Source organism: Ictalurus punctatus, chromosome 12, assembly GCF_001660625.3.
Source record: "Ictalurus punctatus breed USDA103 chromosome 12, Coco_2.0, whole genome shotgun sequence".
NCBI lineage: Eukaryota > Metazoa > Chordata > Actinopteri > Siluriformes > Ictaluridae > Ictalurus > Ictalurus punctatus.
The window spans coordinates 3,858,431-3,886,097 of NC_030427.2; the positions used below are offsets into that span (position 1 = coordinate 3,858,431).

The following is a 27,667-nucleotide window of genomic DNA, read 5'->3' on the forward strand; positions in this document are numbered from 1 at the left end:
GAGAACCTCGAGAAGGCTGACTCTTTCTGATCAATGTAAGTAACTTCTGTGTATTTCACTTTTATTTCCGGGGCTGCTGTGTTGTACATGGGGGTGTTTAATATTTTTCATTCATTGTCCTTTTCTCCCAGGTGAAGCAGCACAAACCTGCCTCTGCTTTTGGACTCGCTAAGCTAGCCGTCACCAAGCTGGAGCTGAAGTGGCTGAAAGCTTTCTGCCACCTGAGGAAGCATATGCCGGGATATGAGACTTCTGTGGGGTGGCTTTTCTTTTCTGGCACACAGGCCAGGATTTCTGCGCATGTCAAGCTTGCCCTGCGGGCACTCGTGGGAAGGGACATCACTGTGTCGGACATCCCCACAGCTCTAGCAACCTACGTAAGCATGATTAAAATGTTTTTTAACAAATTCATTCCAATGTGTTAAACGTTAAAGTGATAGAGAAATGTCTCCTGTTCACAGTGCGAACGCAAAAGACGAACAACGCATGCTCGTGACCAAGACGATGTGCTACAGCAATTAGCTGAGTCGTGGAGCTGTCGGTCAGCGAGGCGCACTCCGCCCAGTCTGCGCTAGAGTCCGCTGCGGGCATAGGTGCTACATAGGCCGGTTGTTTTTGGCTAATGGCCCTGTGTGTGTGTGTGTGTGTGTGTGTGTGTGTGTGTGTGTGTGTGTGTGTGTGTGTAAATATTTCATTAAAATGTTTGAACTGAATTCCCATTGTCTTAATATTTTGACATGTCCAAAAGTACAGTAGCATCACTCATGGTGAGACCACACAGCCGAAATTTCCGAAAGTACATGGACTGAGCTCTGGGCGAAGTTCGCAGGCTTTGCCCAGGGAGAGAGTGTCATCCTGGGCATACACTCGTGAGCTCCAGGCTGATCACTGCTGAATTTTTTCCTCGTTGATTTCAATGGTTTATGCGTTCCTAGTCAGGACAAGCTACTGTTTGTTGCACCTCTTCCATCCTCCTCCACGGTCTGAAGCCAGCTGCAGCCACCTTTTCATCACCGTCACAATCTCAGCACTTGTTGCCCTTGATGTTAACGTGTTCTTTCGGACAGCATCTAATGAACATGAGGCAAAACAGTTGACAACTTCTGCAATTCGAGACACGCTAAAAAGGCTATTTATACTTCTACGTCAGACCTTTGCGTTGCCTGATGTGCACCTCTAAAAAAACTGTAATAACATCTGTGTATGCAGACAACAGTTGTGATTGGTCCTTTGTGCAAACAGAGACCCTCCCCGGGGATGATAAATATATCTGCAGTAATTTCATATTCACTGAGAATAAATGTAATGAAGCAGATTGCTTGTAGCTGATAATAAAAATGCTGAGGCTTATTACACACTTATTCAAGTTACAGTTAAATAATGAATGTGGGCTTAAAGTGCAGTCCCTCATCTTTAATTTAAACGTATTCACATCCACATTGGAGGAATGGTTTAGGAATTACAGCTCTTTAATATGTAGCCCCTTCTTTTTCAAGGGACCAAAAGTAATTGGCCATTTTACTGAAAATCTGTTTCATGGACAGGTGTGGGCTGTTCCTTCACTGTTTCATCAGTTAAGCACAGGGTAGCTGCAGGTATCAGCACTTACATTTTTGGAAATTTCTTGACTATGATATTAAAAAGTATTAGATTTGAAGACCTGCACATCACTTCAGTCATGCTACACGATACATCAGCTATAATGGATTGTGTTCATGCATATAAGCTGAAAGTTGCTGGCCTAAATTTAGCCAATTACCCAAAGACACTTAAAATTCAACATAGAAGCAAATACTCACATTTGCTGTAGATTGCTGTAGATGCTGTAGGCAGATTCTGTATCGAAGAAGAGGGGGGAACCCCGGATCTCCATTCCTAGAGGGGGTGCTGCGAAGATAGTTAAGTAGCATCATGATATCAGCAGTGAGATGCACAAGCTGGTAATGAGTGTCCAGATCCAGATCCAGGTCCAGTAACGGAGAGAGAAGGGACTGACGACGGGCACCGGCACCTAGACATACAGAAGCGGTATTAGTCAGATGTGGATAAATTGGAAAAACACTTTAAAGATCTTTAAGAGTAATACACTATGGGTTGTTAGTCAAAAAGTCGAAAGAAGTGTACGAGCTGAGGAGTGCTAAAACACACACACACACACACACACACCCTTGTACAGTCAAGGGCGGGCAAGTAGACATAACACACACACACACAATCTCTCTCACACACACATACTATTATAACTTTATAAGAATAATAAAAAGGAATATTAAGATATAAGGGTAATGTCTTATAATAACATATATATATATATATATATATACTCTTTATAAAAATGATAAGAAGTAGGAAGTACAGTAAACTGTTTTTTCAAGCAGTATATATAATAAGAGATATAGAGTAAATCTGAAAATAAAATATAAACTAGATATACAGGAAAATATAACTTACTCATGATTCAGATGGTGAAGATTCTCGTCTCGCAAGGGAGGCCTAAATTTTAAGAGAACCATGAAGAGAGCCAGTTATAAGGGTGGCTGGGTCAAACTGCCCCCCCCCTCGAGATAACAATAAGACCAAGGTCCCATTAGATTGTTTAGTCTCCTCCACTTTCTATTCTCTAGGTAAATCAAAACTGAAGATTCTGATGCCCTGGGTAACTGAAAACTCTGGTTTCTGATCCTCTGAGTAACTGGAAACTCTGGGTTTTTATTTTCTGGGTTATTAGAAATGCCTGGGTTCTGATTTTATGTGTAAATTAAAACCCCTGGTTTCAATTCTATGTGTAAGTGAAATAGCCCTTTTCTGGAACATAAGAGTAAGGTAAATGAGCTCTTTTTTTTAACCCTATTGGTAGTGAGATCATAGTCTTCTTGAAACATATGGGCTATTTAGTGTGTAAATACAATATAAATACTGGAGCTTAAGCTCAGGGTAGGGGGATCACTTCTGAGAATTCTCATCGGTGTGGATCTCGTGTGGTGGAACGGAACAATAAATCTGGACCCTTGCTTCTTCTCACTCACGGCTGGTGTATTTTTTTCTATCTCCAACTGGGCTCTGAGGTAGATGTGAGTATTGGCTTCTAAGTTGAATTTTAAGTGTTTTGGGGTAATAGGCTAAATTTGAGCCAACAGCATCGAGGCAGCCAAGTTGTTTATCACTAGGACCCTGCTCCTATAGGACAGCTGTGATTGAATCCATCTCCATCTATTTAGATTTTCTAGAACCTTATTGGTCAATCCATCCCAGTTCTTCTGCATATATCGATCTGTGCCAAAGAAGATCCCAAGTATTCTCAGTCCCTCCATGAACTCTCCTATGGGAGGTGAGGTATATTTTCCTCCTGCCATTGACCTAGAAGCAAGGCATCAGTTTTGTTCCAGTTTACACGTGCAGATGATGCGCTCTGAAAGACATCCAGGCCAGAAAACACGTGACTGATGTCATCCTCGGACCTGATTATCACCGTCAGATCATCAGCATATGCTGTGACATTGACTGTGGTCACATCAGATAAGTCAGGGCTTAACACTGAAAACCCTTGCAGATTTTCTCGCAGGTGTCTTAGCAGGGGCTCAATGGGGAGAGTGTACAGCAGACCGGACAGGCTACAGCCTTGTGGAACACCTCTGTGCACGGAAAAGTTCTTGTTAGTGTTCCGTTTATTTTCAGCATACTGTACACATCAGTGTACAGCAGCCTAATCCATGAGATGAAGCGTCCACCAATGCCCAAAGCTGTTAGGGTCTTAAAAAGATAACCATGATCCAATCTGTCAAAAGCCTTCTCTTGACCTAGTGACACTAGTCCCATCTCTACCTTATATAGCTCTGTGAGGTGCAACAGGTCTCGCACCAGAAAAGGTTGCTGAAGATTGAGCGTTCTGGGATGCAGTATGACTGGTCATCATGTAGTATTGTGGCTAAAAATCTTTTAAGGCGGTTTGTTAATGCCTTTGAAAAGATTTTATAATCTGTCCCAAGGAGGGAGACAGGACGCCAGTTCTTTAAGCTACCAAGGTCTCCTTTTTTGGGTAACAGGGTAATTACAGCTCTCCTACAGCTGAGGGGTAAGACTTTTGTTTCCATACATCTGAGTATGACAAAGTGCAGGTCTGGGCCAATCAAGGACCAGAATGTTTTATAAAATTCGGAGGTCAATCCATCCAGCCCCGGTGACTTTCCGTTTGACAGTTGTTGAGCAGCTGTACTGAGCTCTTCTAAGGACAGTGATTTTTCAAGTTCGTTTCTCTCACCCTCACTCAGCTGTGGTAGTCCATTCAGAAGTTCTTCAGTTGCTTCAGGATCACATGGTTGACTATTGTACAGTTCCTCATAAAAAGATAGCGCTTGTAGAATGATGTCATCTTTGTCGGTAGTTTCTTGTCCATTGGGTAGTTTCAAGTGGCTGATGGACTTCTTCTCTCTGTTTTTTTTCTCCAGTGCAAAGAAGAAAGATGTAGATGAGTCCATTTTAGTATATTGTGTAAACTTGGCCCGCACCATGGCACCCTGATCTCTCTCTTCATACAAGTTTTTCAGAAGAATTTTATATATATATATATATATATATATATATATATATATATATATATATATATATATATATATAGAGAGAGAGAGAGAGAGAGAGAGAGAGAGAGAGAGGGAGAGAGAGAGAGAGCTTCTAAATACTAAGGAAATTGAAAAAGAGCCCTGAAATGTTAATGGAAATCATGGAAGAACTTTGAGACTGAAAAGAGAGGAGAAGAGTCTCCTAAAACTGGGGAAAAGAAAACCCTCTCAATATTATGAAATTTGGGGAACAGCATCACAAAGATGAGTTGAGACGTGTCTTTCATCAAGTCTGGTGAAATTGAGAAAGATCCAAATTGAGAACGAGGAATTCAAAGAAGCGCATCATGATTAAGAATGTGCCTTTCAAGAGGAACATGAGGAAGAGCTGATCTAGCCTGGCAACGCTGAGAAAGAGTCTTTTAAGACCAAGGATGTTGAGGAGCCTCTCAAGCCTGAGGAAGGTACGGAAGAAGTTCTCAAAAATAAGGAAGTTGAGGGAGAGTTTCTCCAAAATAAAGAAGTTGAGGACGAGGTTCTCAAAAATAAAGAACTTGAGGAAGATTTTCTCAAAACTTAGGAAGTTTAGGAAGAGCCTTTCAAGCCTGAAGAAGTTTAGGAAGAGTCTCTCAAGACCAAAGTGTCATGATTCCCCCTTGAAGCAGCATGCTCTAAGCGCGAATGCGTGAGCACCTGCTTTTCCGTTGTTGACCGTAGTGACATCTGGACACGTGTGTTTTGTTTGTTTCTGTCATGTCTCCTCCCTGTTCTGTCATTGGCTGGGATTTCACGTGGGTCTGTATTGCTCTCAGCTGCTAGCGGTTTAGACGCTGATCATGTCCACATATATACCGCGCGCCTTCCAGCACACAACGTGGAACATTATCGTAGAGTTAGTTTAGTTCGTGTCGTAGTCGTAGTCGTAGTCGTAGTCGTAGTCATAGTCACGGTCCATGTTTAGAGTTAGTTCGCGCTGGATTATCCGCTCCCAGTTCCTCGTCATAGTTCGTTTCTCGTTTTGTTTATCGACCCTGTTTTCCGTGACCATGACCTAGATTCCAGCCTTGCCCCGTGTATGCCTGTTTGCCAATCGCCTGACCTCTTGCATGTTTGCGGATTACGTTTTGGATCACGTTTTGGATTTGTCTGCCTGTCTCTCTTTCAAATAAACAACTGTTCATCCTGCACTTGCATCCGTCCTATCTCCGCTCCGTCACGATACGTGACACAAAGAAGGTGAGGAAGAGTTTCTCAAGACTTAAGAAGTTGAACTGAAAGGAAGTGTCTCAGGTCTGAAGAAGTTGAAGGAGAGGTTTAAAAAATAAGGAACTGGATGAAGTGGTTCTCAAAACTGAGGAAGTTCAGGAAGACCCTTTCAAGCCTGGGGAAGAAAAGGAAGAGTCTCTCAAGACCAAGGAAGGTGAGGAAGATTGCTACAAAGCTGAAGAAGAGTCTCACAAGTCTGAAGAAGTTGAGGAAGAGCGTCTTCTCTTCTCTCCACTTGGGCAGGAAAACCATCCATGAGCTGCAGTAAAATGTAGCCTTAGTGTTTGTTGATACAGTGGGGGTCATGATGTCTGAGTCCAGCAGCAAGAATTGACCATTTTACTCAACTGGCCAGGTTGGTACACCTGCTGAATAAGATGTTTGAAACCTATTTGACTTGTCGAATAGAGTGTTTTTCAGTACAGAATCTAACTAGAAAGATTACTGGTAGATCAGAGAGAATAGTCGGGAACATATAAAAGGATTTGAAAACATCTTTTCCTACATCTTTGTGGGATTATATAACCGACTTTAAGTCCGGCAGTAACACACAGGTCTTTTTACCAGAAGTGTACTTAACTCCAGAGGTAGCTCAAATAAAAAATGGAGACAATGTAAACATTTTGTTATCTTTTAAAGGCTTGCAAAGTCTACCGTTTTCCATGGGGAACAAACAAAATGCATATATTTCCTGTGTAAAGTCCTACTTTGTCGGACATCTAAGGGGGAGGAGGCATACAGAATGGAGGACTCATTTCTTGACCGGGAGATAATGAACCTTCATGGCAGTTATTGTATAAAAACCCTCTACCAAAAAGTTCTGTTGACTTACAGTGGCGGATTTTACGTTGTGCATTACCAACAAAAGTGCTTTTGTTTAAATGTAAATATGCACCGTCTCCACTGTGTACTTTGTGTGATGAACTCGATACTGTGCTTCATGTCTTTTGTGAATGTTGTAAATTATCTCCGCTCTTTAATCTATTGTATACAATGTTTCGTAGTTTGGGGATCATTTTCTCTAAAACAGGGTTTATTTATGGGGTAGATATTCTCGCTACAGGCAGGAAATCTGTACCTATTCGGATTTTTTGGTCGTCAAGCAAAATTAGCCATTTAGAAGGCTTACAAAATGGGATTGGAAGGGAAAGAAGTAAACATGGTTAAATTATCTAAGGCCTTGGTTGAGTCTAGGATTAGATTAAAGTACGAATTTTACCAAATGAATGGTGATCTTCCGATGTTTGAGAAGAAATGGTGTGTAAACAAAGGGGTAACTTATAAGAGGCGAGAATCTCTTTTTCAATTGGTAATGGTCGTTAAAACAATGTGTTCTGTATGTTAAGGTTTTTTAAATTGTAAAATAAATTATATTTTAAAAGTCAAAGTCTCTCTCTCTTCTCTCTCTCCCCATAGATGTGTCGTTATCTGTAGCATCCCTGCTGGTGCCTCTACAAATTACACCTGCAACATGAGGGGTCGTCATGTGAACATCATTCCCGATGTTATCCAGGCTCTCACGCTCTGTGAAGTGGAAGTCTATGGGGTTCCAGGTTACACTTTTGCATCCAGTTCACAATTTCATATACGTTTGAAGTCAAATTAAGTTTTACAACAGCTGCTAAATGTCAATACTGTTAATTTTTTTTAGTGCCTGTTACTAAGAGGGCATTTCTGAGATTGAAGTTTAACAGCAGTGAGGATCTTATGAACCCTACTGTGAGGGACAAAATTCTTCAAAAGGTTTGTGTTTATGACATGTATGGTAGATTCATACATACACAAATAAATAAATAAATAATAGTACTTTTTCATCATAGATGATATCTGCCAATGTCCAGCCTTCAGTGCGTCAGATCCGTTGGACTAAGGAACCAGAGGTGGAAAAAGAAACTTAAAAAACGGTAGGAAATATCACTACTACTACTGCAATAGTAATAATAATACAACTACTTCTACTGCTAATAATAGTAATATAGCCATAAGAGGCAGTCTGTGGGGTCCAAACACTCCCTGCGTATAGCACCCCCAGTGGCCAGTTCTTGTCAAGATTCATAGAACAATAGAGACCATATGTGAACTTTCTTACACATCACATTTTGTGATGATAACTCAATGCTAGTTGTGTACCCTACCTGCTGAAAGCCGACTGGCAGAAGGCAGACTTTTTTTTTTAAGTAATTCAGTTACAGATTAGCAGAAAGCGCACAGCAAATTCTGCTCAATTGGAATTTTGGTTCCTGAGAAACAGCTATTTGAACTTAACGCTGACCCTTATGAACATGAACAGCACGCCCCAGGTAGCCAATTTGAGTGAGATTGCATCAGATACTGTGGGGTCCTTCCCTGAACTTTATATTCAAGTTTTGTGGCAATAGCTTAATGGGAAACTTTTCAATTATCTGATAGGCCAATGACAGGCATGTTTTTTTTCAGTAATTAAGTCATTATGAGAATCTATTATAGATTAACACATACTGTATATCTACCATACCAAATTTCAGCTTGATCAGACATACAGTTCCTCATAAACAGCTATCTGATCTTAGCTCTGCTCCCTTTGTATGACCAAATTTGGCACATAGCAAAAAATGCTAAACTAACTTTTGCCAACTAGTGCTAGGATGTTTGGCCTAGCTTCAGAAATTTGGTGACAGTCCTCAATAATTAATTTTTGGTGTGATGCTCACTAATTATCAAAAACATGTTGACATTTGTAAACAGCAACATCTCACTTTCCTGGGTAATGGGAGGGAGTACTACAACCCCAATTCCAAAAAAGTTGGGATGTTATGAAAAATGTAAATAAAAACAGAATGCAATGATTTGCAATCTCATAAACCCATGTTATTCATGATAGAACATAAAAAACAAATCAAATGTGTAAACTGAGGAAATGTAGCATTTAAAGGAAAAAAATAGGTAACTTTGAATTTATGGGCGCAACACGTCTCAAAATAATTTGGACGGGGCAACAGAAGGCTGGAACAGTAAGTGTTACTAAAAAGAAACAGCTGGAGGAACATTGTGCTACTAATTATGTTAACTGGCAACAGGTCAGTAACATGATTGGGTATAAAAAGAGCATCTTGGAGAGGCAGAGTCTTTCAGAAGTAAAGATGGGCCTCTGTACACCAATCTGCGAAAAACTACAACTACAATTTGTGGAACAATTTCAGAATAATGCTCCTCAATGTAAAATTGTGAAGGCTATGACTATCTCATCTACAGCACATCATATCATGAAAAAATTCAGAATCTGGAGAAATCTGTGGCCCGAGTCTCTTTCCATAAATCTTAAATAAACACCTCCTTATAGATAGCTTCACCATATCAATGACTAAAAGTTTTTATTAAAGTAGTACAGCACAAATCTGTTTATTATTAGACTTTGATTATGTGGAATGTTTGCCAGAGAAGTCTCTGTGAATGATTTGCTATCATAGAAAGGATAACTTATTACAATGAGCACGTTAATATAAACCTGAGATATGAATTGCAGCCTTCAGACCTTCTGACCTATCAGATTCCAGAGTGCAACAGCAGTGTGATATAATTTGTATTAAATACACTAAAATCTCTCTTGATAGTTATATGAAATTTGCAGAACATCAGTTTACTGTTACTTATTTATTAATTCATTGATTTATTTCTTTTACCTGAGTGATATCACTGTCAAGAATTGTGTCATTCTGACTTACAGGTGGCAGAAATATATCTGAAACAACAAGAAAAAGATGAAGTGGAAGAAGAAGAAGTGTTCAAAGAACAAAAAGAAAAAAACATCAAATGTGTGAGGTTTGGGTGTAGCACTTGAAAATACTAGCTAACTGATGTTATAGGTTTATTAATTAGAAGTACTAGAAGTTTTTTAGTTTATTTGTTTGGGAAATGTATCTATGAAAAATTACCACAGGGTTTGTACAAGGTGCTTGAATTTGGCATTTGGAAATATAAGTACTGGAAGACCTTAAATAGCCTTTTTTTATGTAACAGTGGTTAAAAAGTGCTTGAATGTTATTTATTTATTGACTTTTTATCAATCACTTTAAAGGGTTTATTTTCAAAAGAACACGAATACAACCCTTTCACTCAAAATATGACTCCCCGCTGCAGCCCCTCCTCCTCCTGCTGTTCACTCATTCATTTTAACAGGGACAGCTTCGGTCCACTTCTCAGACCCCTTTAGCAACTTTTTTTTTTTTTAAAGCACCTAGCGACATATCTAGAGACTTTTCAGACAAACCTTAGCTACTTTCTGTAGAAGAGAATGGCCAGTACTGCCTGGTGAGTGCGAGGTCCTGCTTTCAGAAACAGAAAAAATATGTAAATGAGAACAGCTTTATTGGGAATTCGGCTGTATTAAAATTCAGCATGTGAGCACAGAGAGTAGGATGTATTATAAAGGGCTGACTCTAGGCAGAGTGAAAATACGATGCAATGGTGAAATTATGGTGAAAATGAAGCAATGACTGGGAAATACAAATTTAGTCCATCACGGCTGGGAAAAGGGGCTATATTAAAATGGTTGTTTAAAAAAATGTATATATTTATTATTATTATTATTATTATTATTATTGTTAATATTTTTTTGGAAATGAAGGATATGTTTGAATGACATCTCTTGTATAGTCCTTGAAAGAAAAAAAGTGCTCAAAGTCCTTGAAAGTCCTGGAATTTCATTATGAAGCATCTGTACAGTACATCTGTACTGTACCTGTTATATGTACTATGCGATTGATGTATTAAACATGCCTCTTGATTTCTGGGTTTAGCATAGTTATACCTCGGTTTGAGTTTAAAACAATTGCTAGATTTTCTGGTAGAATATTGCTAGTTAAGTTTCTCTCACAGATATTACTGAGTAGATAAAGTATATTCAGTAGCTTTTCTGGGATAGTGAGAATTTAGGTTAATATAGTAGAAAACAAAACACTCAGATTATCCTGGTTGTAAGAACTGCTCATTCATCTGTACACCTTTACAGTTTTCACTGCAGATATATCATCAGCTTTATTGAACAAGACTCAGAATCCTTGACACCTCCCAGCCAATCAGTCATCACAGTCATGATGAATTTTTGTATGGTTGGAAGCATGTTTAAAACACAAAGTGCTGTGATCATGTAAGAATGAGGTTTTACTCACTGGCATAAATGTGTTCACTTTAAACTTTGTTCCTTCCCTTAAACACTTACCTGCTTGAGAATTTCCAATGTTTGTAGAATGATGATTCTCAGTACAGCACATTGCCAAGTATTAATGGGCTTTAAATTTATTTATTTGTGACAATTATGGGATTTTCTAATTTGTTTAATATGTGAACTTCTTATCACTCCACCGTAGAAACAAAACAAAAAAAAACCCAAACCACTAAATGCTAGCTTCATCTTCTTTTAATTTGATTGTCAGTGCTCAACTCAAACCAACAGCAGTATTATTAATAATATCAGGAATGATTGTGTCTAAAATCAGCCACTGATTATATCCCACTTGTTTGTTTCTAGATTGTATGATTTATTTAGCCAAATCTAAACTCACCTCTCCATTTGTGTAACTGGATACTCAGGATAATAAAATTTCACTCTCGTTTCCATCCATCCCCATTTTCTACATCTCCTATCATACAGGAACCTTGAGCCTATCCCAGAGATCATAGGGCACAGGACAGGGTACACCCTGGACAGGGTACCAGTCCATTGCAAGGCACACTCACATATACATTCACACACCCATTCATACACTACAGACACTTTGGACATGCCAATCAGCCTACCATGCATGTCCCTGGACAGGGGGAGCAGCACAGGGAGAACACGCAAACTACGCACACACAGGGTTGTGGTGGGAATCAAACCCCCAACCCTGGAGGTGGGAGACGAACGTGCTGAGAACTAAGCCACCGTGCGCCCCACTCTGGTCTCTTTAATTTAATAAAAATGTGACACACAGAATAGCACAATGTGCTATCAAATAAATAGTGGGTGACTGTTTTCTTTATAGTGTATATGCACTGTGAATGATTTCTTATTTAAACACATAAATGTAACTGACATGCTGCTTTATTAAATCATAGCAACTTGAGCACCTGCCTAGCCCTACTCTGAATATGAGGAACTTTCCTACACGAATATTGACATAACTAATGGTCTGCACTTATATAGTGCTTTTTAACCTTAGCAGTGTTTCCCATTCACCCATTCTCACACCAATGGTAGCAGAGCTGCCATGCAAGGTGCTAACTTGACATCAGGAGCAGCTTGGGGTTCAGTGTCTTGCCCAAGGACACTTCGAGTCATGTGGGCCAGGAATCGAACCTCCAACCCTACGATTAGACAACCTGCTCTACCACCTGAGCACAGCCACCAACTAGATAACTAGATGTTTAAGTCAGCTTATCCCATTCCTACATTTTCTTGTTACATATAGATTAAGTCTCTTAAGTGTTTCCTACATGTATATATATTTTTTAATTTGCATGTCTACCAATATGTAAGCCAATGCATATGTTTTACACTACTAATACAAAATGTCCCAGTGAGGCCTTCCACACCCATCAAAATATTGCCATCTCACTGTTTGACAGAAAAAAAATATAACAATGATGCTTTAGAATTAGATAAATTAAGTTTCTGCAAGATATGAATCGAACTATTCATTTAGAACTCAAAAAGTACATTAATGGCTTTAGTAATGACCACTGTGTATCCCATGTAGCACACTAACCCTAATGTGTATGACCGCATGTACTATGTTGCAATAATAATAATAATAATAAAATGTATTATTATTATCACCAAATAATCACTTCACTGGACAGGAGCGCCGTCTTTATTGATAAACAAACTAACAAAACACAAGAAACGCGGTCTATGCTGAACAGGACTAGCTGGATCAACCATGGAACTACAGTCTAGGCATTACTCGAAAACAGAACATGGAACTGAGACCGCTAGCATGCTACACGCATTCTAACACAGTGCTAAAGCTATACTCCTTAAACACTACTAACGTTACAAACTATAATACTGCGCGAAGTGCGCAGCCGCACGAGGGGTTTAAATAACCAACATAATTAAACTAAAGCATAGACACCTCGAGAAATAAAGACACACCCTCGAACATAAGCCAATACCTGGACAGGAAGTAAATCAAAACAAACGAGCCGCGCGTGTCCATATGTCAGAGTCTCGTGCACGCGCGCTCTGCAGCAGTCTTTGTGCTTCGACGCCGCAGCGCCATCCACCGGCGGAAGCGTAACAGATGTAAAAACAGACTTAAAAACATTGAGTCATTTAATACAGGTCAACTGTTTTCTATTATACAAGCAGCGTGTGTGTGTTCTGTTTCATTTCATTTTCTTTTCAGGGATAAACATACTGGAGGTTTTTTGTTGATCTGGCACAAAATTAAATGGAACTAAGTTACATTAAAAAGGGGGAAACTTTGGGTACCAAGGTTATAAGTTATAAACTAGAGAGAGAGAGAGAGAGAGAGAGAGAGAGAGAGAGAGAGAGAGAGAGAGTTGGCATGTGGTCTGCGTCTCTGTAGCACCGCTGTTCTACAGTAAGTGCTGAGGGCGAGACCTGAATATCGGGCTGCCAGATCGCTTCATTTCAACTATAACTATTAAATGGATGGGAGTGGGGGATGGGGTTAACATTTGACCAACCAAAATCATTTCAAAATTGAGACGTAAAAGTCCTGAGGTTACAAAGGAACCCATCGTTTTGCAGCTGATTTAGAATTAAAAATGTCATGTATAAGTCTGCATAATGAGTCTTTATTGGTCACATATGCAGTAGAGCACAGTGAAATTGTTTTCTTCACATACCCCAACATGTCAGGAAGCTGGGGTCAGAGCACAGGGTCATGATATGGTGACCTGACCTTCTGATCAGTAAACCAGAGCCTTAACCTCTAAGCCACCTCTGCCCCAGTGGTGAGAGAAACATGAATGTCCATAGCATCTATTACTTCTTACCCCACTATTTGCCAAATAATACAAATATAGACTTCTAAACACCGCTATTAAAAGCTTAATAAGAGAATACTGCAATTTTTGGGAAATTGCCGTTCCCGAGTTTGGCCACACGAGGGCAGTCATGTTCCATCCAGCACAACACACGACGCCTAAAACAGAAGGTAGGTTGTAGGTATTTTACTATTACTACTACTACTTCTAATAATGACCTCAATCGAAGTAATTAAATACGTAATGAACATTGTTGTCTATATAGCTGACCTCATTTTTCTACACAGCGAGTTAAAGGCGCACAACTATCAGAATCCCAGTTCATAATTGTGTTTGATTGGCCAAGTAGAATAAAGTGTGCGAGGAGTCCGACTCTTTTTGAGCTTATTGGACATTACGCATTGCTGTAATTATCTCATTGGCACTACTTAATTGCTCATAGTTTATTTGACGAATGCAACTGCTGCGACATATTTTGCCAATCTTAAGCTCAGCCGTCATTCTGGAGGCGCAGTTTTGGTTGATGCATGACATTTAGGTTCAAACACAGTGTGTACATCGACTGTAACACAGATAGTGAAAATGGAAATGTGAAAAGAGAAGGCCAGTGATTAGAGAGAGAGAGAATGGGGAAGAAGAAGACGTTAGCAGGTGAAAAGCAGTGCCTAGTGTTTGTTTTCGAAAAAGAGAGCTATTGTGTGACCGTTGGTGTAAGGCCCGCCTCCTCGCCTGTTCTCAACTAGGTCCTGTCGAGTGTGGATAAATAGGTGGGCGCTGCGCGAGAAGTTTTATTGAGCGATTTGACTTCGGGAGCAGCATCATGTCTGGAAGAGGCAAGGGTGGTAAGGGACTCGGCAAAGGAGGCGCTAAGCGTCACCGCAAGGTGCTTCGCGATAATATCCAGGGAATCACCAAGCCGGCTATTCGCCGTCTGGCTCGGCGTGGTGGTGTAAAGCGTATTTCTGGTCTGATCTATGAAGAGACTCGCGGTGTGCTGAAAGTGTTCCTGGAGAACGTGATCCGCGACGCCGTCACCTACACCGAGCATGCCAAGAGAAAGACCGTGACCGCCATGGATGTGGTGTACGCCCTGAAACGCCAGGGACGCACCCTGTACGGCTTCGGCGGTTAAACGCTCTAACACCGAACGACGCGAACACAACGGCTCTTTTAAGAGCCACCCACATGTCTAGAAAAAGAGCTCTTCCGTGGGGGGGGAGGCTTTTTCTTTCGTGAAGCATAAGGCATCAAACGCTGTACAGCAGTAGCATAAGTGGTAGATCTATTTGTATTTTTTTGTAATAATTCTCTCTCTCTCTCTCTCTCTCTCTCTCTCTCTCTCTCTCTCTCTCTCTCTCTCTTTTATATGTATATATAACTCCGTATATATTCAATATTGTATTATATATAATATTGTACAGTATACAATATTAGATACATATATATTAAATATTGTAACTTGTTTGATTAAAACAATTTAGATTTTAGTAGAAACTTCTATATTTCTCTTTCTCATACGCACGCATGCATGCATATATAAGAGAGAGAGAAAAGTGGGGAAGTCAAGTTTTTTCTGTTTTTTCAAGCATAAGGTATCAAACGCTCTACACAAGTAGTAAAAGTGATAGATAAGAACTGTCTGTGTACATAAAAAGAATTTATTTTTGTTTTTTTGCACATCTTTATTTTTTTTTATACATTTATATGCACAGTATTAAATATTATAACGTGTTTAAAATGAGTTACAAGACGGTTTTAGTAGAAACTTACTTCCGCATTTCTTTCTCTCTCTCTCTCTCTCTCTCTCTCTCTCTCTCTATATATATATATATATATGTATGTATGTATGTATGTATGTATGTATGTATGTATGTATGTATGTATGTATATGTGTGTGTGTGTGTGTGTATATATGTATATGTGTATAATTTTTATCTGCGGTCAGATACTCCAACACTGCGGCCAGGTAGACCGGAGCGCCGGCACCGACGCGCTCGGCATAGTTGCCTTTACGCAGAAAAGTTTCAGTTGTTTAATGCAGTTTCTACTAAAATCTAAATTGTTTTAATCAAGCAAGTTACAATATTTAATATATATGTATCTAATATTGTATACTGTACAATATTATATATAATACAATATTGAATATATACGGAGTTATATATATAAAAGAGAGAGAGAGAGAGAGAGAGAGAGAGAATTATTACAAAAAAATACAAATAGATCTACCACTTATGCTACTGCTGTACAGCGTTTGATGCCTTATGCTTCACGAAAGAAAAAGCCTCCCCCCCCACGGAAGAGCTCTTTTTCTAGACATGTGGGTGGCTCTTAAAAGAGCCGTTGTGTTCGCGTCGTTCGGTGTTAGAGCGTTTAACCGCCGAAGCCGTACAGGGTGCGTCCCTGGCGTTTCAGGGCGTACACCACATCCATGGCGGTCACGGTCTTTCTCTTGGCATGCTCGGTGTAGGTGACGGCGTCGCGGATCACGTTCTCCAGGAACACTTTCAGCACACCGCGAGTCTCTTCATAGATCAGACCAGAAATACGCTTTACACCACCACGCCGAGCCAGACGGCGAATAGCCGGCTTGGTGATTCCCTGGATATTATCGCGAAGCACCTTGCGGTGACGCTTAGCGCCTCCTTTGCCGAGTCCCTTACCACCCTTGCCTCTTCCAGACATGATGCTGCTCCCGAAGTCAAATCGCTCAATAAAACTTCTCGCGCAGCGCCCACCTATTTATCCACACTCGACAGGACCTAGTTGAGAACAGGCGAGGAGGCGGGCCTTACACCAACGGTCACACAATAGCTCTCTTTTTCGAAAACAAACACTAGGCACTGCTTTTCACCTGCTAACGTCTTCTTCTTCCCCATTCTCTCTCTCTCTAATCACTGGCCTTCTCTTTTCACATTTCCATTTTCACTATCTGTGTTACAGTCGATGTACACACTGTGTTTGAACCTAAATGTCATGCATCAACCAAAACTGCGCCTCCAGAATGACGGCTGAGCTTAAGATTGGCAAAATATGTCGCAGCAGTTGCATTCGTCAAATAAACTATGAGCAATTAAGTAGTGCCAATGAGATAATTACAGCAATGCGTAATGTCCAATAAGCTCAAAAAGAGTCGGACTCCTCGCACACTTTATTCTACTTGGCCAATCAAACACAATTATGAACTGGGATTCTGATAGTTGTGCGCCTTTAACTCGCTGTGTAGAAAAATGAGGTCAGCTATATAGACAACAATGTTCATTACGTATTTAATTACTTCGATTGAGGTCATTATTAGAAGTAGTAGTAGTAATAGTAAAATACCTACAACCTACCTTCTGTTTTAGGCGTCGTGTGTTGTGCTGGATGGAACATGACTGCCCTCGTGTGGCCAAACTCGGGAACGGCAATTTCCCAAAAATTGCAGTATTCTCTTATTAAGCTTTTAATAGCGGTGTTTAGAAGTCTATATTTGTATTATTTGGCAAATAGTGGGGTAAGAAGTAATAGATGCTATGGACATTCATGTTTCTCTCACCACTGGGGCAGAGGTGGCTTAGAGGTTAAGGCTCTGGTTTACTGATCAGAAGGTCAGGTCACCATATCATGACCCTGTGCTCTGACCCCAGCTTCCTGACATGTTGGGGTATGTGAAGAAAACAATTTCACTGTGCTCTACTGCATATGTGACCAATAAAGACTCATTATGTAGACTTATACATGACATTTTTAATTCTAAATCAGCTGCTAAACGATGTGCAGACTAAATTATGTGCAGATGTAAAAACAAAATGCTAAACACATTCTCTATTTGTGTGTGTGGTTTTTTTGTACTGTATGTGTATTTCATCAGTGTTGCTATGAGCTTATTAATAATAATAATAATAATAATAATAATAATAATAATAATAATAACGCAGCTCATCAGTGTTATTACTGTGCATTGTCTAGTTTTCACGTATCAAGGACAATAGACGGAGCTTCTGAACTGTTTAACAGCATTATTATCATTATTATTATTATTATTATTATTAATATTATTATTATTATTATTATTATTATTATTATTATTATTATTATTATTATTACTATTAGTTGGGCAATTATTTTTTTGATTAATCGTACGGGGTGGAGCGAACTTTCAGTACCATTTGTTTTTGTTTATTTAATATAAAGTCCACAAACTGAGTGTAACAAATATAAACTTCACAGTAAAACTTTACACAACTGTTTGTACAAAACAGAAAAGAACCCAACACACACACACACACACACACACACACACACACACACACACACACACACACACACACACACACACACCAGAATATATATTATTAATTTAGGACTATAGTTTAATTCGGTGCTTTTTGTGCATCTATAAAAAAAAAAATAATGCATAAATACTATATATATATATATATATATATATATAGTCCTAAATTAATAATAAAAACTCACTTTCACTGCACCTTGTGGTTTCTGTTCCTCGGTGTCTTTAGACATTATTTTACTTTTGATCATAATGTTTGAATTAGACATTACAGATCTTACTCGCGCTACACTCTGTATCAGCGCGTCTACACCGCGCGTGACCAGCAACGTGTCCTCGTTACTAACATGTCACTTCCGACAGAATTTACACTGCAAGCGCGCAGGTACAGCATATAATGACAAACTTAAATTAAACTAAACCTTTTGAACAGCTTGCACCAGTTTCCCCTGCCCCTTACACACAGTGGAGCATTTTGGCTATAAACATAAGTTCAATTCAATTCAATTTTATTTGTATAGCGCTTTTTACAATAGACATTGTCTCAAAGCAGCTTTACAGAATATCAACACGGTATACAGATATTAAAGGTGCGAATTTATCCCAACTGAGCAAGCCACTGAGTGGCGACGGTGGTGAGGAAAAACTCCCTAAGATGTTTTAAGAGGAAGAAAGACTGGGAGGAACCCGACTCAGAAGGAACCCATCCTCATCTGGGTAACAACAGATAGTGTGAAAAAGTTCATTATGGATTCATATGAAGTCTGTATGGCGTTAGGAGCAGCCGTAATCACACGAGTTGAAATTCATGTTAGATGCTCTGTTGTCATCGATAGCAAAGTAAGCAGGATAATTGTTAGTGTAAAGAAGATTGTACTGCTATTCCTCCTAAGGCCACATCGACTGGAGGGGAGAAGAGAACATATTTATTCATTCATTTATCTTACACAAAATTTTATTTTCATTAATAGTTTGTTTACGTACACACACACATGCACACGTACACGCACGCACGCACACACACACACACACACACACACACACACACACACACACACACACACACACACACACACACACACAGTCGGGGCCAAAAGTCTGAGAGCACTAGTGGAAAATGTTTCTATTTTGCATTTTTTTATTATTTAATTTTAGAATTTTCATTCGAAATTGTATTATTGACTACAACTTCAATACAAAATTAATAAATAAAAAAGTACAATCTTTAAAATATTTACAAGAGATTCAGAGTTTCTTAATGTTTACAGTTGCAGAATTTAAAAGAAAAAATATATATATATCCAAAATATTAAACATTTACTTTCTTTGTTTAAAATATGAATAAATTCTAAAACCAATTTATTTCAAAATGTAAGAGAAAAAAAAAAAACAGATTTTCAATGTGGTCTCAGACATTTGCGTGTGTGTGTGTGTGTGTGTGTGTGTGTGTGTGTGTGTGTGTGTGTGTGTGTGTGTGTGTGTGTGTGTGTATTTCTGTATTCTACTATACTGTATTCTTACCTTGCTGATGGGTCAGAATCGACTGCAATGAGAAAGTGCATATCCCTGCGCAAAAAATATACATTATAGGAACATTTGATAGGTTGTGTTTTTAATCTATAGAAGGTATTGTCTTTTTAAATGATGACAATTTACAAGTGATATTAAATCAATCATAGTGTACTGTAAAACGAGATTTTTAAAAATACTTGAAATCTGTTTGATACTTGAAATCAGAATTTCTTACCTTCTTCGACATAGATCAGAAAGTCATTTCTTTGACCCTTTATACTCTGAGCTGTCCACTTGGTGTATCACTAAATGGTTATTTAGTTTATTTAAAAGGCAAATGCACTTTGTGTTCTTCAAATGCAAATAAGTTTGACTCAAACGACAGTCTACAGAAAAGTTTAAAAAAAAAACATGAAGCAAAAAGCTTCCATTTACATTTTATACATACATAAATATATACATATATAATATAGGTATAGGTTTTATCCAGCGAGATAACTGATTTATGAATCAATGTCTGATTCATCAAAACTGTTGTACAAATGTGTGACGCAAAAGCAAAAATGTCAGGCTAAAACTGATGTGACGGATCATCCAGCATTCCCTTTAGTCATCTGATGATGCATTTATTATAGATTCTCCTTCAAACATTGTTTAATTGACTTTCAGAGTTAAGAGGTTTTCATTTTTGGCAATGAGACACAGAATCATTACTGTGACAAAACATTAATAACTTCTCCATTTGAACTGTTAAAATGTGCAGATTCATTGTATTTTAATATGAAACTGTTCTCAAAAAATAATATTAGACACCAGGATAATATTCATTAATAATAGCACCTAATATTCATTAGCATTGGATTTATTAAAACACTGTGCTATTCTATCACACACCTTTGAATCATGTTAATTTAAATACTATAGTTATAGTACCTGTCAGTGCCAACATCCCCACAAGATTTCATAATGTAATGGATTTACATTAATACTACATGAATCGATCACGCTCACTTTATATAATTCAATCTTGTAATTAGAAACTTGTGTAAATTAAGCTTAGCATAAGCAGTGAAATCGTGTTTTGATGAGAAATTTAATATTTCTTTGTAAACTATAAATCATATTTTTTCTCAAATCTAGTCTACCGCATGTTCCATGTTTTGTTGAAACATTGTAATTGTAAAGCGACACTGGTTATGAGTAAGGAGCTATATAAATTACACATATTATTATTATTATTATTATTATTAATAATAATAATAATAATAATAATAATAATAATAATAATAATAATGTATTTATTTATTTATGATATATTTTAACTGTTGAAGCATATGTAATTAAACGGTGATTTCAGTGGTGGTAACACTGTATACAGTGCCTTGAATCCACTTTCAGGTGTTTTGGAGTTCTTAATGATCTGTTTTAGGAAAAATAGTATTTTGAATACATTTTGCATTAGGCTACTCAAAGCAGCTGGAGTGCCGATCTTATTTGCTTCTGCAGGATGTGTTTGAAAAAGAACTTAACGAATTCGTGTGGCAGCTGCGCAATGCATAAAATCATGCAGATACAGGTAAGTATTTCAGTAAGCTTCAGTTAACATTCACACCAAACATCAGAATCTCAGTGATCTCAGTGATGATGGTATGAATGTTGGTGCCAGACGAGCTGGTTTGAGAATTTTAGCGGCTGATCTGGGATTTTCACAGACAGCAATCTCTTGAGTTTACACAGAATGGTGGAGAAAAACAAACACCTTGTTGATGACAGAGGACAGAGGAGAATGGACAGACTGGTTCGAGCTGACAGCAAGGCTATGGTAATGATAATTCTTTACAAGTGTGGAGAGCAGAAAACCCTCTTGCAACATACAATATGTCTAACCAAATGAGGTGGATAAGCTACAACCATATTAATTCCACTCCTGTCTGTGAGCCAAGAACAGGAACCTGAGGCTAGAGTGGGCGTGGACTCACTGGAACTGGACAGTTGAAGCATGGAAAAACATTGCCTGATTTGATGAATCTTGATTTCTGTTGTGACATGTAGATTATAGGGTCAGACATTGGCATCAGCAGCATGAACCTGCATTGTGTCAACAGTCCAGACTGCTGCTGGTGGTATAACGGTGTGTAGAATGTTTTCTTTCTATTATGTGATCCTATGTGAACCTTTGCTTTCAGCATATGGTGTGAACCCCTTGGTCAGAAATAACCGAAACTAAACATTTTCCCTGTTTTTACTGTTGATCAGTCCTGCACATCGGCTTGTAAGAATTTTAGCTCGTTTCTCAGTACAGAACAGCTTCAGCTCTGGAATGTTGGTGATTTTCCTGACATGAACTGCTTGCTTGAGGTCCTTCCACAACATTTCTATTGGATTAAGGTCAGGACATTGACTTGGCAAATTCTGAAACATGAATTTTATTCTCTTTTAACCAGACTTTGGTGGACCCTTGTGTGCTTGTGTGCTTAGGGTTGTTGGCCTGCTGCATGACCCACTTTCTCTTGAGATTCAGTTCACAGACAGATGTCCTGAAACTTTCCTTTAGAATTCACTGTTATAATTCAGAATTCATTGTTCCATCAATTATTGAAAGGTTCTCATAAGTAAGGTTCTTATGCTGGAATGTAGTGTTTGCTTTCTCCAAACATAACACTTCTTATTTAAACCAAAAGGTTACATTTTTCCACACAAAACATTTTTCCAAAAGACTTTTCCACGTAATCATTAGCAAACTGCAGATGGACCGCGATGTTCTTTTTGGAGAGCAGTGGTTTTCTCCTTGTAATACTGTAATTCACTCCATTGTTGTTCAGTGTTCTCCTGATGGTGAACTCATGAACATTAACATTAGCCAATGTGAGAGAGGCCTTTGTTTGCTTAGAAGTTACCCTGGGTTCCTTTGTAACCTCAGGGACTTTTACATGTCTCACTCTTGGAGTGATTTTGGTTGGTTTCTAATAAACATACTAGGTTCTCTTTTTTGATTAAATTACAGCTAATAGTAACTAGTGACCTAGACGTATTAGGTGTAATTTATGCACTAGTCAAATATTAACCCCACCCCATCCAGTTAATAGTTATAGTTGAAATGAAGCTATCTGGCAGCCCGACATTCAGGTCTCCCCCTCAGCACTTACTGTAGAACAGCGGTGCTACAGAGGCGCAGACCACATGCCGATTCTCTCTCTCTCTCTCTCTCTCTCTCTCTCTCTCTCTCTCTCTCTCTCTCTCTCTCTCTCTCTCACTCAATGTTCCCTAGTTTATAACTTATAACCTTGGTACCCAAAGTTTCCCCCTTTTTAATGTAACTTAGTTCCATTTAATTTTGTGCCAGATCAACAAAAAATCCTCAAGTATGTTTATCCCTGAAAAGAAAATGAAACAGAACACACACACGCTGCTTGTATAATAGAAAACAGTTGACCTGTGTTAAATGACTCAATGTTTTTAAGTCTGTTTTTACATCTGTTACGCTTCCGCCGGTGGATGGCGCTGTGTCGTCGAAGCGCAAAGACTGCTGCAGAGCGCGCGTGCACGAGACCCTGACATATGGACACGCGCGGCTCGTTTGTTTTGATTTACTTCCTGTCCAGGTATTGGCTTATGTTCGAGGGTGTGTCTTTATTTCTCCAGGTGTCTATGCTTTAGATAATTATGTTGGTTATTTAAACCCCTCGTGCGGCTGCGCACTTCGCGCAGTATTATAGTTTGTAACGTTAGTAGTGTTTAAGGAGTATAGCTTTAGCGCTGTGTTAGAATGCGTGTAGCATGCTAGCGGTCTCAGTTCCATGTTCTGTTTTCGAGTAATGCCTAGACTGTAGTTCCATGGTTGATCCAGCTAGTCCTGTTCAGCATAGACCGCGTTTCTTGGGTTCTGTTAGTTTGTTTATCAATAAAGACGGCGCTCCTGCGCTTACTTCCTGCTAACTGTCCTGTGTCGTTACATCATCACACTCCTGTCCAGTGAAGTGATTATTTGGTGATAATAATAATAAATTTTATTATTATTATTGCAACATAGTACATGCGGTCATGCACATTAGGGTTAGTGTGCTACATGGGATACACAATAGTCATTACAAAAGTCATTAATGTACTTTTTGAATTCTAAATGAATACTTCAATTCATATTTTGCAGAAACTTACTTTATCTAATTCTAAAGCATCATTGTTATATTTTATTCTATCAAACAGTGAGATGGCAATATTTTGATCGGTGTAGAAGGCCTCACTGGGACATTTGGCTTACATATTGGTAGACATATGCAAATTAAAAAAATATATACATGTAGGAAACACTTAAGAGACTTAATCTATATGTAACAAGAAAATGTAGGAATGGGATAAGCTGACTTAAACATCTAGTTATCTAGTTGGTGGCTGTGCTCAGGTGGTAGAGCAGGTTGTCTAATCGTGGGGTTGGAGGTTTGATTCCTGGCCCACATGACTCGAAGTGTCCTTGGGCAAGACACTGAACCCCAAGTTGCTCCTGATGTCAAGTTAGCACCTTGCATGGCAGCTCTGCTACCATTGGTGTGAGAATGGGTGAATGGGAAACACTGCTCAGGTTAAAAAGCACTATATAAGTGCAGACCATTAGTTATGTCAATAGTTGTGTAGGAAAGTTCCTCATATTCAGAGTAGGGCTAGGCAAGTGCTCAAGTTGCTATGATTTAATAAAGCAGCATGTCAGTTACATTTATGTTTTTAAATAAGAAGTCATTTACAGTGCATATACACTATAAAGAAAACAGTCACCCACTATTTATTTGATAGCACATTGTGCTATTCTGTGTGTCACATTTTTATTAAAGAGACCAGAGTGGGGCGCACGGTGGCTTAGTGCTAAGCACGTTTGCCTCCCACCTCCAGGGTTGGGGGTTTGATTCCCACCACAACCCTGTGTGCGCGTAGTTTGCGTGTTCTCCCTGTGCTGCTCCCCCTGTCCAAAGACATGCATGGTAGGCTGATTGGCATATCCAAAGTGTCTGTAGTGTATGAATGGGTGTGTGAATGTGAGTGTGCCTTGCGATAGACTGGTACCCTGTCCAGGGTGTACCCTGTCCTGTGCTCTATGATCTCTGGGATAGGCTCAAGGTTCCTGTATGATAGGAGATGTAGAAAATGGGGGTGGATGGAAACGAGAGTGAAATTTTATTATCCTGAGAATCCAGTTACACAAATAGGAGAAGTGAGTTTAGATTTGGCTAAATAAATCATACAATCTAGAAACAAACAAGTGGGATATAATCAGTGGTTGATTTTAGACACAATCATTCCTGATATTATTAATAATTCTGCTGTTGGTTTGAGTTGAGCACTGACAATCAAATTAAAAGAAGATGAAGCTAGCATTTAGTGGTTTGGTTTTTTTTTTGTTTGTTTGTTTTGTTTGTTTGTTTTTACAGTGGAGTGATGAGAAGAAATCCTCAGAGACTGCTACAGTGTCCTCCCAGGAATCCATGGCTAATCATAGGCTGAAGTGTTTCAGAGACATTCTGGACATTTTTTCTGTTTCTGAAAGCAGGACCTCGCACTCGCCGCGCAGTACTGGCCATTATCTTCTATGGAAAGTAGCTAAGGTTTGTCCAAAAAGTCGCTAGATATGTCGCTAGATGCTTTAAAAAAAAAAAAAAAAGTTGCTAAAGGGGTCTGAGAAGTGGACCGAAGCTGTCCCTGTTAAAATGAATGAGTGAACGGCAGGAGGAGGAGGGGCTGCAGCGGGGAGTCATATTTTGAGTGAAAGGATTGTATTCGTGTTCTTTTGAAAATAAACACTTTAAAGTGATTGTTATTTTTTATTTATTGATGTTTTATCATTCAAGCACTTTTTAACCCCTTTTTTAACATAAAAAAAAATTGGCTATTTTCAAGGTTTTCCAGTACTTAAATTTCCAAATGCCAAATTCAAGCACCTTGTACAAACCCTGTGTTAATAATTTTTCATGGATACATTTCCCAAACAAACAAACTAAAAAACTTCCAGTACTTCTAATTAATAAATAATTAATAATTAATTAATAATTAATATAACATCAGTTAGCTAGTATTTTCAAGTGCTAAACCCAAACCTCACACATTTGATGTTTTTTCTTTCTTTTTGTTCTTTGAACACTTCTTCTTCTTCTTCCGCTTCTTCTTCTTCTTGTTTCAGATATATTTCTGCCACCTGTAAGTCAGAATGACAAAATTCTTGACTGTAATTTCACTCAGGTAAAATAAATAAATCAATGAATTAATAAATAAGTAACAGTAAACTGATTTTCTGCAAATTTCATGGAACTATTAATAGACATTTTATTGTATTTATTGTATTTAATACAAATTATATCACACTGCTGTTGCACTCTGGAATCTGATAGGTCAGAAGGTCTGAAGGTTGCAATTCATATCTCAGGTTTATATTAATGTTCTCGTTGTAATAAGTTATCCTTTCTATGATAGCAAATCATTCACAGAGACTTCTCTGGCAAACATTCCACATAATCAAAGTCTAATAATAAACAGATTTGTGCTGTACTACTTTAATAAAAACTTTTAGTCGTTGATATGGTGAAGCTATCTATAAGGAGGTGTTTATTTAAGATTTATGGAAAGAGACTCGGGCCACAGATTGCTCCAGATTCTCTGAATTTTTTCATGATATGATGTGCTGTAGATGATGGGATATTCATAGCCTTCACAATTTTACATCGAGGAGCATTATTCTGAAATTGTTCCACAAATTGTAGATGTAGTTTTTCGCAGATTGGTGTACAGAGGCCCATCTTTACTTCTGAAAGACTCTGCCTCTCTAAGATACGCTTTTTATACCCAATCATGTTACTGACCTGTTGCCAGTTAACATAATTAGTAGCACAATGTTCCTCCAGCTGTTTCTTTTTAGTAACACTTACTGTTCCAGCCTTCCGTTGCCCCGTCCAAATTATTTTGAGACGTGTTGCGCCCATAAATTCAAAGTTACCTATTTTTTTCCTTTAAATGCTACATTTCCTCAGTTTACACATTTGATTTGTTTTTTATGGTCTACTGTGAATAACATATGGGTTTATGAGATTGCAAATCATTGCATTCTGTTTTTATTTACATTTTTCACAATGTCCCAACTTTTTTGGAATTGGGGTTGTAGTACTTCCTCCCATTACCCAGGAAAGTGAGATGTTGCTGTTTACAAATGTCAACATGTTTTTGACAATTATTGAGCATCACACCAAAAATTAATTAATGAGGACTGTCACCAAATTTCTGAAGCTAGGCCAAACATCCTAGGACTAGTTGGCAAAAGTTAGTTTAGCATTTTTTGCTATGTGCCAAATTTGATCATACAAATTAAGCAGAGCTAAGATCAGATAGCTGTTTATGAGGAACTGTATGTCTGATCAAGCTGAAATTTGATATGGTAGATATACCGTATGTGCTAATCTATAATAGATTCTCATGATGACTTAATTACTGAAAAAAAAACATGCCTGTCATTGGCCAATCAGATATCAGATAATTGAAAAGTTTCCCATTAGGTTATTGCCACAAAACTTGAATAGAAAGTTCAAGGATGGACCTCCTAGTATCCAATGCAATCTCGCTCAAATTGGCTACCTGGGGCGTGCTGTTCATGTTTATAAGGGTCAGCGTTAAGTTCAAATAGCTGTTTCTCAGGAACAAAAATTCCAATTGAGCAGAATTTGCTGTGCACTTTCTGCTAATCTGTAACTGAATTACTTCAAAAATGTCTGCCTTCTGCCAGTCGGCTTTCAGCAGGTAGGTTACACAACTAACATTGAGCCATCATCACAAAATGTGATATGCATAAGTATGTTCACATATGGTCTCTTTATTGTTCTATGAATCTTGACAAGAACTGGCCACTGGGAGTGCTATATGCAGGGAGTGTTTGGACAGATTGCCTCTTATCGCTATATTACTATTATTATTAGCAGTAGAAGTAGTTGTATTATTATTATTATTATTATTATTATTATTATTATTATTGCAGTAGTAGTAGTGATATTTCCTACCGTTTTTTAAGTTTCATTTTCCACCTCTGGTTCTGTAGTCCAACAGATCTGACGCACTGAAG

The 27,667-nt window shown here is 38.5% G+C and overlaps 2 protein-coding genes and 1 long non-coding RNA gene across 3 annotated transcripts in view; 2 read left to right on the forward strand and 1 right to left on the reverse strand.

Moving 5' to 3' along the window:
* LOC108272388 (piwi-like protein 1) overlaps positions 1-27,667 on the forward strand; it is a 496,438-nt gene that overhangs the window by 172,162 nt on the left and 296,609 nt on the right. The gene's annotated exons all lie outside the window — the stretch shown is intronic.
* On the reverse strand, positions 909-7,698 carry LOC128634248 (uncharacterized). Its single transcript, XR_008397578.1, has 4 exons — positions 7,630-7,698; positions 2,452-2,493; positions 1,800-2,011; positions 909-1,070 (listed from the first exon to the last, which is right to left on the reverse strand). It is a non-coding gene; the product is annotated as an uncharacterized LOC128634248 (long non-coding RNA).
* The window catches only part of atg3 (autophagy related 3), a gene marked incomplete in the record, with an annotated part of 729,311 nt that continues 709,286 nt past the window's right edge, over positions 7,643-27,667 (forward strand). The window contains 1 exon segment of the mRNA XM_053683882.1: positions 7,643-7,726.